Genomic DNA, 10,126 nt, shown 5'->3' with positions numbered 1-10,126 from the left:
AATGTCCCGGGTTTCGTTTTAGTGTCCCGGTTTTTGATTTGATTGTAAAAATTTGAATAAAAGTTCAAAAATCACTACACTAAGAGAAAAAACGCGTTGTAATATTCAGAAAAATGTTATGAATTCATTGAGGGAAATAAGGCATAGTAAACATGAATATTTTCTATTTGATTATCGTTTAAAAATGTTCGTATTTAGAAATAATGCTTTCATAACACGCACGCGTGGTGTTGATTCAAACTCAACATTTAAATGCACATTTACATGTGTGGCTGTAGCTGAGTGCGCGAGGATGCTTGCCACAATTTGCTAATTTCCAGAGGGTCAGGGTTCGATTCCCATTACAACCAGCATGGAATTTAAATATTTTTTTAACTTAATTATGAAAAAGCAATCGGTAATTGCAAATCGCTTCATTTTAATATGGGCCTATTTGAATTGAATATTTCTATACTAAATACTAAAATTTGTATACTTAAATGTATTACGAGTTGGGTTGGTGCTCTTTCATATGCGTATTTTTTTAATTTAGCACGCTTTTTTAATTCTAAACTTCTTTCTCTCAGTGCACCGGTTTAATTTGTGAAATAGTTACATTTCGAGATAGTTGAACTTTGCACAAGCAATAGTTGATTAGTATATGTACCTAAATACGTTCAAAATGACGTGCACAGAGTTTTACAATTATATTAAGGAAAAGACAGAAACAAGTTCACAGCAACGAAAAATATGACTGATATTTTAATGTTATCTTTTACTTAAATTTTTTTCTTTCATGAAACCTAGAGTACTTATAAGTACAGTGCCGTACAAAATTATTGGCTCAGAGGCTCTTTCATCAGATCACAATTTCGAATCAGATCTTTTATAAAAATTTTGAAAATGTAGCTTTTGAGCCAATTAATAAAGTGCAAGTCCGAAGTTGCCAGCAAATTTCGTCGATTTTTAGCATTTATATTTTTTGCTGACAGTGTCTTCCATATAAAAAGAATTATCGAACATAGTTTAAAAATTTTTATAAAAATTCTGATTAGAATGTTGCAAATTTGTATGCAAATTTATTGAACTTTCCCGAGTTTAGCACAAAGTTTAACAATTTTCTTTTTATGTTTTTTCATATATTTAGTATAAACTGTATTTGTATAAAGAATAAAAAAAGGTTCATGCATTGTCAAAAATTCTCTGTGCTTTAGTTGTAGTAAGTTGTTTTGTTTTGTTAGCGTACGTTGTAATGATCTCATGATCTCATGTTTTTATGTTTTTGTTTTTGTCTTTCAAAATAAAATTTCACTACATCCTTTCGCATGTCGAAATGAAAGGGAAGGGAGCGAGAGGCCCTCCCTAAAGTGTCCCGGTTTGGCAACAGAGATATCTGGCAGCCCTAGCGTACATGCATAATTGGTTAGGTATGTATGTATATGTATGTATGTATATGTATGTATGCAGATATTTAAATGCCGGTTTGCTATTCGCGCGACAAGCTTTTTTAAAAACGAAGTAAATTAGTACAAATTGTTAGTAATTTTCATTAGAGTTTGAATAACTCCTTTCACTAAATGGCTTTTAGTAACTTTAACGAGACCTTAACTTATTTTATTTTATTCATTTTAGTGCAGTTTTGACAAAAATTTCTTGCTAAAAAATCTTTTGTTACACTACTTCATTTTATTCCTTTGATTGTACAGGTTAAATAAAAGCTTGTTTTTAAAAAATATTTTTTTTACATTATTTTATTTCAATGATTGTTGCTTTTCCTCAATAGGTTTTCATCAAAAACGGCCTCAAGCTCAATAAAAATTTGTTGAATATAATTTTATATTTATGACATTTTTTAATAGCAATAATGAGATCATTTCCATTTTCAGTGTTTAAATAGTCAAAAAATTCTATACCTTTAATTTTAAAGTTACTTTTAATTTTAAGTCCAGTTTAAAAGATTTTAATTAGCATCCGGTTAGACTCTTTGCGCAAGGAAGGAAACCTTATTTAGTGTTGAAAAAAAAAAAAAATATTACATATCTTTTCAAACTGTGGAAAAGTACCACTTTTTAAGAACTTCCTCTATATTTCCTCATGGACAGACTAAAAATTTGCTAAAAAGAGTATCTAACTCTATGTCGTGTATGCAAAACTCATTTACAAGAAAAATCGCTCGAGTAAATGATGTTTCAAAAATCGCTTGCCTCAAAGTAGATAGGAGCCAACTTTTGCAGGCGATTATCGCCTCCCAAAGAAACGCCTCATCTAAAGGCAGCTTAAGTTATAGGCAAAAGCCATTCGAATATTCAAATTTGCTGTTATTAAAGTGAAAAATATTTTCGAGATAACTAACAGCACTCGACAAAAAAAGTCAGACTTCTTTTTAGATAATTTAAGTTCCATCATATTATCGCAACTGGTACCTAACGACCCAGCGACATGCCCATTCAACTATTGATATTTTTGTTGTATTAATTTCTTGGGCATATCAAACATTATTTGAAACATTTCACCTATAATTAAATTTATTTCTTCTTACTTTTTACAGTGCAGTTTTAGCAAGTTCCAACGTTATGTAAAAACCTTAAGAAAATCATAAAGTATTTTGTTTGAATTGAAAATTCAGTACAAATCAGTACAAATTTTGAAAAATCAGGACATTAGGGTACTGATTGAAGAAATTCATAAAATCAGTACAACAGTTGAAAATCAGTACTGTACTGATAAAATCAGTACGTCTGACAACCGTACGTCCAATGCATTGTTGTTTGTATCATGATACAAAAAAAGAAGGCAGTTTCACTTTTAAATTTTTTGACATAAACTGTGCTTACTGACGTTTCTACTTTTCGTAAATTGTTGAGGTAGCTTATTTTGGAAATTTTAATTTTTTGTAAGGAATTTTTATTTCATTAAAAAGTAAGTTGTAACGCACGAGGTAAATATACTTGCATGATTTTTCGTATTAAAAGAGCTTGATCTAAATTGCTATAAATGTAAGGCACATCAGCAATGTAGCATTATCTTTAAGATGATATATTATATGCAGTTGGTCCTTTAAGAAACTAAGTAGGATGTTGCTTTATTTCGGATTCTAGAGAAGCATAAACTTCTTTGTGATAACGCATGATGCATAGCTCCTTGCATCTGCATGCATACATTAGGGGTATTCTCGATCCGGTGCATACTGCTTAGCATGGAGGATAGATAGCATAAATAGCATGATTGGCTAATTTTGTTGTTGTTTGAACACATGAAACAACAACAATCATGCTATTTATGTTATCTATCCTCCATGCTAGAGAGTATGTTTTATGTATTAGTTTTATTATGCGTCTACATTTATACATTTGTATATTTACACTAGCAGTCGCGGCGAACTTCGTTCCGCCCAAAATAAATTTTTTGTATTGAAACATTTTGGGCTAACATTTTCACCAACAGTTCACGTTCATGGTTTTCAGTGATGCATTTATCTTCTAATGCTACGGTTTGGTGGTTATCAGAAGGCATATTTCCATTACCGTCTTAAATAACCCAGCAAAACTGTACATGTGTACAAAGAAACCTTATAAGTTCAGTGCGCTTGAAAGGCGCCACGCCCCTTTTCAAATAGCCCCAGTTTTCTCTAAGAGTATGGGATTGATTTCATATATCTCCATACCATTTTCGAGTAATCTACTATGGGAGGTGCCTCGCCCCTTTTTTCAATAGTCCCAATTTTTCTTCATGACCACGCGACTGATTTTATATATCTCGTACATACCAAGTTCCAGTACTCTTTCATAACACATCCAGAGATATGCAATATGAAAAATTCGGTTTGTATGGGAGGTGCCACGCCCCCTACACCTAGCGGTATGGAATATACTTTACATCCGATTCTCATACCTACCATACCACAAAAAATTTCATAAAGATCGGTCGAGCCGTTTAGAACGAGTTCGACCACTAACACCGTGACACGAGATTTTTATATATTAGATAAGCGCGATGCGAGAAGCATAGAAAAAATTTCGATGAAAAAAAAAACATTTTTTCTCGGGTTCACAACTATCCCATCTTTTAAGTTGGAACCAACAATACACACCCACAAAATTTCATTGAAATCGGTTAAGCGGTTTCGGAGATTAGCGCTCTAATTGGGCGCATTCGTTCCTCCGGTTGAAATCTTTCGCGGAAAAGTGCTCGCAACAAACAAACGATACTTTTGGTAACGCATTTTCAGTTACCATACACGCGGATATCCACTTTTCCCGCATATATGGTACCGCCGGGAGTAGAAAAAACTTCATGTTAGTTTTTTCGCAATTTCTTCTGTTATTTTTGCAGCTCCTAAATATGCAGCTCATCTTACTAAAAAACAATACAATAATTAACAAGAGTAAATGCATAGTTTATGTGAATACAATGTAATATTTCACTTACCTTCCGTTTTATATTCACTATTGCTAAAAGCTTTAGTTTCTTTTAAATAATTATATATGTATATATATATTTTTTTGAAGTAATCAATCACTTTTTAACCGACTTCCAAAAAAGGAGGAGGTTATCAGTTCGTCGGAATCTTTGTTTTTTTTTTTTTTTTTTTTTTTATGTATGTTACCGCATAACTATGGACCACGTCAACCGATTTCGATAATTCTGGTTGAGATCCGATCAGTGGATCATGAGATATATATATATATATATATTTTTTTTTTATATGGGAGTTGAAGTCGGTTTTTTTTGCTAAAAATTACTTGTTTACTTTTGTCAAAGAATATGGTATGGTATGCCAAAAGCACAGTTTACGTCAAATGGGAGCAATGGCGGCTAAGAAGAAGAAGTGAAACTTAGAGGTGCAAAACTATCGATAGTCAGTCCATCGATAGTTTTCGATATTATTTTCAAAACTATCGATATATCGTCGATAGTATCGTATTTATATGGTTTTGGCTCAATTTTCGTATGAAGATTTCCTTAAGAATATATTCCAAAATTACGTTTCGATAACCTTGTAAACTGCTGGACATTTGTTTTAATTGTTTAACCGTTAAGGTAGAAGTAAAGTTATTGAAAATTTGAAATGAATTGAAATGGAATAAAATTGGGCGTACTGAAATTTTATGTTTGTGGTTTTTGATATCCTCCGTCATATATAAGGCATTCATCAAGTAAATTTCAATTTTAGAAGAAGAAAACATTTTTATCCGAGAAGTAATGGTTTTTATCCACCTTTTATTAAATAGTAAATAGTGGTGCATAAATTAATTTGTATCAGTTTTTTAGCGGTATTTTAAAAGATGCAAGGTTTTCCGTCATTTTCGAAATTTGACATTACTCTTTTAAAAAAGTAGCAATCAAATTTTTAGTTCAACTTGGATGTTTAAGAGAAATGAAAAGAAAAGAAGAAATAAAACTAAAATAAATACTGAATCACATGTCTGTCGGACTATCGATAGGACCAAAAAACAATCGATAGTAAGGGAAAATAAAAAACATCGATACTATCGATAGTGCCATCGATAGTTTTGCACCTCTAGTGAAACCATGATACAATAATTTTTAGAAGGTAGTTTCACTTCTTCTTCTTATCCGCCATGTTAGCTATCTGACAGAAAACGTGTTTCGTATTTTTTGTTGTACCAACTTTTTCAAAAAAAAAAAATCCAGCTTTTGACGTTGGAAAATTAAAACAAAGAAAAGCCAAACATATAAGTATAAGAAATTTTCGAATATTTTGTAATAATTTTCTTAATAAAAAATTAACTGCTGCTTTCGTGGATATTGAAACACACGGAATAGATGTAAGGACACAGCTATAAGAGCCACCGCACACCACAGACTTTATCGGCCGCCTATTTAAATGATAGGGCTCGCTTGAAATATGTACATGAAGATGTATGGAGGTGCGCACATTACACCAGCTTAATCGCTCTGACCAATAAGTTGTGGTGCAATGGAAAGACTAGCGAGCACATCCAAATTGGCGGCCGATAAAGTCCGTGGTGTGCGATGGATCTAATCCATTATAAACAAGAAATATTGCTGTTATATTTTCATTTTTATGATTTTTATTCATGTTATTAGCAGTGGCAAAAATGTATGTATAAAATACTTATCAGTTATGAAACATAAAAATTTTTACATGTTCTGTTAAAAAATATCTAAAATAACAAGCGATAATCCCCAAGTTCTATATCGTAGCAGTGGCCACATTGCGTGTTTGTCACAGACACGGTTTATGTCAAAAATTTTGAAGTGAAACTACCTTCTATAAATTATTGTATCATGAGTGAAACTACCTTTAAATATTTGTATCATGGTTTGTATGATATTTTGTTTATAATTACTGTTCTTTCATTTGTTTATATTTTTATGTCCATTTCATCTTGTTGTTTGGTTTGTTAAATTTTTTGTTTTTTGCACACATTAGTCTACCAGGCGCGGCCCATGATGCAATAATACAAGGTGGTATCAGTTGTGACAGCTCGATTTGACATTGCCTTAGCTCAGTAGAATAAGAAGAAAAACGGGAAGAAATGAATCACCATTTGGGGGAAAAATATAAATTTTCATATTATCTTCTATACGAAATTTGCTTTTTATAGTATATTCGCAATGAAATGAAATAAAATAAGATATAATACCTTTTTGAGAAAACAAAATGTGTATACTGAGAAAAAAAAAAAAAAAATGCAACTATATTATTAGGCAAGGAATTGTTAAAGAAGTAACACTGTTTCAGCTAAGGCAGTCAATATGGCGGAATTAGAGCGAGAAGTTGCCAACCGATAACACCTTGTATTATTGCATCATGGGCTCGGCCGAATGTGTAAGTTGTGCTTATATAGTCATTTATGCAATTTTTGTTATACAGATATTTATTACCGTCCTGATGATGACTTCAGACTAAAGTCGAAATATAGACGATTTAAAAACAACAAAACCAGATTGTTTTATTTCAACTCGGCCTTGAGCTAAAAAAAATAACATAATCTTCAATTAACGGCCAAATACAAATAAACAATGAAATGAAAAACCGATACCATGCGAGCCCTCTCTTCACTCAGAAACGGCTGGATCGATTTAAATGAAACATTTGAAATATTTATTTAGATTTTTGAAATTTAAATTAAATTTTGGCGTCTTAACGCCATGCGGGTTCACTAGTTATCGTTATTAGTTGCTTGAAGATACAGAAGGATACAAATTTCAAGGAATATCTTGTTAAAGAATTTTATTTGAAATAGAAGTTTTGTCACATTTTTATCCGAATTGTCCCTAATAGAGAATAAACTTTACTATAGTAAAAGGTGCTCTTAAAAAACCTGGCATCGTAGGCCCAGTGATCTTTTGGAAGAAAGTTTCATTTGCTCAGTTTGCACGGGTAAAACACTTGGCATCAATGATGGAATTCATACAAGTTGTAAAATTTCCAGCCATTTTTTGATTTGCCGTTGCGGTTTTGATACAATTGCATACTTTTCTGTTCAAAAATGCCCCATTTTGATTCCTTTGGCTAGCAGAAATGAATTTTGGAAACTATGAATAATATTACAAGTTTAAAGGTAAATAATTATTTTCTTGAAAGTCTTAAAATTTTATATGTAGACATTTATAAGTTTGATTTGGTAACTTTTATAAGGGAAATACAACCCGGAATTTCTTTGCACACGCCGCTGTTATGGGTCCCTAAAGCACATAAAAACATTACGCAATATCCGACTTACGTCGCGGCGATTGTGCGGTGTATGGGGTTGTTTGTACTAAATTGCACAATTATTGCGCTACAATCAAAAACATTTTGATATTTTGCTTGTGCTTGTCTTATTGTAGAATAATTTGTGTTCATGCTGTAAAATATGGATAAGAACGTAGAAAAAAAATGATTTTTTTTTAATATTATTATTTTTTGCGTTTTATAACTGAAGCTATCAAAATATACAACGCACATTCATATTTCTTGCATATATTTACTTGAGCAACGCTTTCCCAAAATAAGGTTTGCGTAATTTTATTGTGTAGTAAGTTCCACAATATTAAATTGTACTAGTCTCGGGTTGCGCGGTTCTCTACGAAATACCTGATGTAGTGAAGGTGAATCAATACTTGAAATATAAAATAATTTATTGGCTTCTGTGTACACTCATGTTAAAATGAATAACACTTTAATTTTTTACGAACTATATTTTATTTATATACCAAAATATTGTTAAAAACAAGTTTCTGGCGTATTATCTGTTACTTACATTCATAATTTTGTTTTGAATAAAAATGTACTGAAAAGTACTGATTTTTTTAACATGAAAAAGTCTAACGTACTGATTTCGCGCATAACAAAATCTGGCAACCCTAGCCGAACATGTGGGGAGTTTATTTATTGCTCTTAAAAAAGCGAGAGATAGTTCTTTCATGGCTTTATGAGCTCTGTTTTTTAAAACATGCAAGTGTGTAATCACAATATTTTATTAAATAGAACACAGGAAAATGTTTTATTTTTATGTTTGCCACCCGCATTCAGTTTTGGAACTCACACGCGATGCAAAATTACATCGTTATATTTAATCTTCACATTTTTATGAGCTTTGAGAATATGTCAGAAAAGAGCATCAGCGGGTCCACCGAAACCAGTAAAGTTTTGAAATGGGTCCACGAGAAAAATAAGTTTGGGAACCTCTGCTATACTATGTAATATACCTCTGCAATTTTGTAAGATAAACTAAAAATGTCTAAATCATTTTAAGCTGTTCACCAAACCGGTCTATAGTTTTATCAATAATCTCAGATTGGTTCTCTCATACAAACTTTCGATGTACACTTGGAAGACACAAACGTAAAGACAAAGTAATAAACAATTTAACTATAAATTTAATTATTAGTTTACCGTTCAATCAATCTTCGGTCATTGTCGACTACAGCTACTCAGTGCTCTGCAGCTGAGAGTGCTCTAAGACCAAGGGTGCCTAACAGGTCGCCTCTATTTCAGAAACAGTTGGGGATAAACCAAGAGGCTTTGTCGAAGATATACTTTGGCTTTCAAATTTCCTACAAAAGAGACAGGAAATCTGACCTTGTGACAAGCAACGACGAGATTTCAATCGATCCGAAATGGACATAGTAACGGGATCTGACCTATAACCAGCGAGCTTATTGTGTTCGGATTGAGGTCTATAAAAAGTATACCCCAAAACTCGTTTTTTTTTTATAGATAGCCAGGCTGCGATCAAGGCCATAGATAAGAGCTTAGGAAAGTGAAAATGTCTACAACCTCTTAAATATATAGCACATCAACACTCTTTACGCAGTCCTTCAGAAGCAGACGATTTTATTTATTTATTTATACACGGGGGTACTAGCCTAGCAGGGCCCCTGAACTAAGACTTCTGTGCTTCGTGGTTCGCCAAAGCTCTGCTTAAATTTTATGTACAACTCGGAAATCTTTTCTTATATATCAGATAAAATTGTAGGTCAAAGTGGTTGAAGAAAATACGTAAAATAGACTGCATTCCTCCCCATATAAAAAAAAAAAATCGGTACTATTTTACAACGCTTTTATCAACTTGCAATGTTGTGTGTCCAGAAACTTTCAATGTTGTGGATCCAGAAACTTTCAATATTGTGTGTCCGACACCATAAAACCTTTGCTTTGAAAAGCTCCTATAAAAAAGCATAGTGCATAGGGCGACATCTGTAGTGAATAGGGCGAGGTAGATGACATCTAGATGTCGCCCTATGTACTACGTTTGCTACAGCGGAAATAGACGACACGCCATTTCTTTAAATAAAATTAATAGGTGCTCGTTTGTATGTACATACATATGTAAATGCATGTGTGTGTACCTTTCTATTAATATCGTTGAATTATTTTAATTATTAAAATTTTATTCAGACAGGACTAAAAAGTAGAAAATAAATAATATAAAAAAAAACTTTTTAATATACAACGCTTTTATAAATGGACTAAAAAGTAGAAAATAATATTTCTCAGTCCCATAGAATTTGTTTTGATAACTTTTGATTTTGAAATTTTAGCAAAAGTCATTATAAACAATCTATGAAATTGAAAATGAAAAGCGTGGGGCGCATGTAATACACTTGAATTGATATGAAAAGTGAAATATGTATGTATGTATGTGGGTATATGAATAACGACCGCTTAAAA

The sequence above is a fragment of the Rhagoletis pomonella genome, unplaced genomic scaffold (assembly GCF_013731165.1).
Source record: "Rhagoletis pomonella isolate Grant_MI unplaced genomic scaffold, Rhpom_1.0 Rhpom_scaffold_00006, whole genome shotgun sequence".
In the NCBI taxonomy this organism is placed as follows: Eukaryota; Metazoa; Arthropoda; class Insecta; order Diptera; family Tephritidae; genus Rhagoletis; species Rhagoletis pomonella.
The sequence above is the reverse complement of the archived record's forward strand: the minus strand, read 5'-3'. Positions refer to the sequence as shown.